This window comes from Nuphar pumila, chromosome 10 (assembly GCF_984573655.1).
Source record: "Nuphar pumila chromosome 10, dmNupPumi1.hap1.1, whole genome shotgun sequence".
Classification (NCBI taxonomy): domain Eukaryota; kingdom Viridiplantae; phylum Streptophyta; class Magnoliopsida; order Nymphaeales; family Nymphaeaceae; genus Nuphar; species Nuphar pumila.
Window position 1 is genome coordinate 78,239,322 of NC_143258.1, and position 4,239 is coordinate 78,243,560.

A 4,239-nucleotide genomic window follows, 5' to 3' on the forward strand; every position below is an offset into this window, starting at 1 on the left:
TACAAACTCCGACCAAGGCATTGTGATTATCCTAGATATTTCTTTTGTTTGTTTTTTGACACTTTAAAGGCAGTGACGTACATTAAGTATTGGAATTTCTGTACTATTCGAACCTAGATCATGGTAATGTAATTTCAGAATTGGCTTGAAGGTCCGTATTAAGGCGTCTCTCTTAAAAGGTACACGGTGCACTTCAATTTAGTTTTTGAGATACAAAAGTCAAAACCTCTAGTGTTTTTTATGCAAACAGAGAAGGGGACGCAGGCCTTTCAATTTAGGTAAGTTGGTATTAGAGTGTCTTTTCGTAAATTGAGCTCTCTCGATTTATATTAGTTGGTTGATGTAAATAAAAAAAATGATTTACGATAAAATGCTACTACTACTCTGCATTAAAACCAAAGAAAGCAGAAAACAGAAAAAAAAAAGTAACTCAATTAACAATCTCAAATCAACTTTAATTCTATGTTTTCATACCCAATAATAATTATTTACATGAAAAAAATAGAAACCCTACCTAACATTTGATCTTGAATATGATCCAAATATCCAAACTAACAAAGGAATTCAATCCTAGCTTGCAACTACGGATCTCATTGGATTCATTAGATTCAATCACCTTCTATTCTTCTTCTTTTGCTTCTTGCCTTTTGCTGGAGCTGCATCCAACTTAAGATCTATGACTGCATCATCATCCTCGGGTTGGACATCTGCCGCATATGGATCTGTCTCTTCATACCCAGCTAATTGAACCTGCTTGCAGACTGTCGGGCATTGGGCTGCTAGATGCCCAACTCTGTTAAAACGAAAACACCTTGGCTCACCTTCAGATACCCGTGTACAAGACCTGGTGTTTTGGGCAGGCCTAGAATCCTCACGTCATGTCAACTGCTTAGGGTTCTTCTGAGTGGTGGCCTTAGATTTGTGTTGGTCTAAACTTGCTCCCTGAGTTGGGAAAGCGTCTTAAGGCCACAAATACGAGGCTCATGGCATGTTGGGTGGCTTGATCCACGTTCCACACTACAAGGCAAATCATATCATCATAAATATCAGGACAAAGACCCATGATATACCTAGTAACTTGTTGGTCCTCAGTCTCCTGAAGCCTAGTCCGAAGATTTAAGCAATGAAACTCGGCAGTGTGCAGTGTACTCGGATACTGACTTCACACTTTGTTGAAGTAATAGGCACCACTTATCAGCTTGTTGAGCATAATTGATGAAAATGAACTTGGCTTCCATGACTTGTTGTATCTCGTCCCACGTCTCTACTGACCATAACCCCTAACCTTCATGAATCTGAGGTAAGTCATTCCACCACAATAGTGCAAGGCCTCGTAGGCGGGTTGCGGCCAATGCCACGTGACAGTGCTCTGGGACCTACTAGTAAGTGAAGTATGTATCCATTGCCAACCACCAATCCAAGAAAATGCCAGCATCAAGTTGTCTCGAGAATTCTGGGAGGTCCAGCATGACACCATAGCGTGTTTACACGCTCTGCCTGTCGCCCCTAAAGAAGTACAACTGGTCCTAGAGGGTGTTCATACAAAAAATTGTCATCATCGTTAAAGCCCACAAACTGATCAAGCGGATCTCCTTAAACCACGTCTCAGGGGCGGTCTCTCAAGTTCACAGCCATGGGGGATATATGCCTGCCTCTGATCTCGTTGTGCAACTGCTAGGACATGAATATGTTGGTCCAAATGACCTCCGTGTAAAATGGGTCATAGACCAGCACCGTGAAATAGACCCTAGTACTGGTTGGGCCCAAAAATGGGGTTTGGGTTGATTTTGGGAGGCCTAGATGGGGGATTCATAGAACTAATGGGTGGTTGTGGGTAGGTTACAGGTTGATGTGGATGGGTTTGAGCTCAGGTTTGGTTTGGTTCATAGGTTGAAACTGGGTTTGGGTTGCCAGGGTAATAAGTTTGGTAAGGATCTGGTTGTTGGATCGCGAACAGACTAGGAGGATATTGAATCATTGAACCCGGATTGGTATGGGTCAGATATTTGATCAAGCTTTAAGGGTAAAAGGTTTGGTTAATACCCGATCCATATCGAAAATTGTGTTGGGTCTGGTCTTAACCAGGTCTGAATTGGAACTGGAGCTCTATTCGAATCTGATAAGGTTCAGTTTGGGTTTGGATATCATTATTTGGAACAAAAACATGTAGCAGGGCCCAACCCGATGGACCTGGATATTGATCAAGGTCCATCAAGCTGGGACGCAATGGCCTATAGCCCGCAACTGGTGGATTTTGGGTCGGACTCAGGCCCATAACACCCATACCTGAATTTTGGGTATGCAACTCAGGGAAGATACCTGGTTTGGGGTGTGAACTGGTTCTTCTCCAACCCCTTTTGGGTGGGACTCCACCCATGCTGGGAAACCCCGGGTGGAGTTCCCCACCTGCTTCTTACAGTCGGGCCGTAGATCGTGGTGCCCTCTGGAAGTTTGAAAGATGATCCAGCCTTACAAGAGTAGCCTAAACAAGAAAATGCAAAATTGGCCAAGGGGTTTTGTCTTGTACTTAGGTTAGTGTTACAAGTTTTCAAAACTTCAGGTATGAAAACCCTACTCATAAGCTTTAGGAGAGGCTAATTCATGGTCACGTAGGACCTTATGATATATTGAAACACTGCTGAAATTTTCAGGGAAAACGCACACGGGGAACTAGGTGCTCCTTTGTAAAATCCGATCTCTGAACCCTCCTATCACTCGCCTGTGTTGCGCATAGGCTGTGCACTGGTTGTGAGTAGTCCTGAGCGTGCGGCAGAGTGTGTGTGGCAGAACAATGAAGCATGCGAATAGCTGAGTTCTCAGTCTGTGCGTTCTTCAATCCAATTCGTGCATATTCAAGATTGCACCTGAACAACAATTTCGCATGAAGTACTTTTTCCACAATGATCCTAGCCTATGTGTTTACCTTATCCCATCATGAACCTCACCGCAAGGCTTGAGGCTACGGTGTAAGCCTGTTGCAGGAGCCGAGAACCTCTCTCAGCTGGTTGGCTCTTCAAGCGACTTGATCAGTCAAGAAGCGCAAGAATCAGCCATTCTTGTCATCTCCAACTCGTTCATGTCAAAACCATGTGTGAATTTGGCATATGAATATTTGTCTCTTTCAAGAAGTGCGCAAGAAACTTCAATTCACTTAAGGACTTCATCTGGTCACTCACCGAATAATTCGATTGGTGCCTAATGGATGAAACACCCTGCCAGTGACGGGAAGGGACCCTGTCACCCAATAGTAAAGGGGGCTGATCAGCAGGTTGCCCGTCTCCCACCTAGAAGGGTTGGATCGGGTTCACCCATCCCTCATCATTGGTGGCAAGGGAGTCCCTCGCTGGTGGTGGCAAAGGTGGTGCCACTGGCAAAAAAGGACCCCTCTGGCCCACGCCGCCCGATGGTGAGGGGGTCTGACCGGCAGGTCGCTCATCTCCTGGTTGTGGTGGGTCGAAGAAGTCCCCTCCCCCAGCACTGCCCTGTTGTAAAAAGGAAAGAGGTGTGGGGGCTCGAGCATCCCCGACGGCGGTTTTTGCATAGGAGAAAGGCTCCTGCCGACCTACAATCACCTGGAGTGGTTGGGCGTGCCGACTCATTGACGATGATGGTGGTTGGGTGTGCCGACTCATCGATGACGGTGGTGGTTGTGTGCGAATCGGATCCAAGGTTGTTGACTCACCCTTGTTGATGGGCATCTTTCCATGAGACTCTCGAGTGCCACACATCTGTCCCCCCATCTCTTCTTCTGATCATCACATGAATGCCTCCAACATCTGATACAACATACCAAACCGTTGATCAGATGCTTGCTGCGCTTCTTTGATTTCAACGATCAATTTCTCGATCAACGCAATCGAAATGGTTAGATTTAAAAAAAAATGCTATTATTCCTTATTCGTGTGTACAAAAAACAAGAAAAGAAGGAAAAAGAGAAGGAACTAGAAAAATAAGAAGTAAATCAATTAAGAATCTCAAATCAACTTCAATTCCCTATTCCCCATACCCAATAGAAATTATTTATATGAAAAAAACAAAAACCTTATCCGACATTGGATCTTGAATATTATCCAAATATCCAAACTAACAAAAGAATTCAATCCTAGCATGCTACTACAGATCCCATTGGGTCCTTTGTCATTGGATTCATTAGATCTAGTCACCCTCTATTATTCTTCTTTTGCTTCTTGCCTTTTGCTCCAGTTCATCTTTCATGTTAAGGCATTCGACTACCACAAC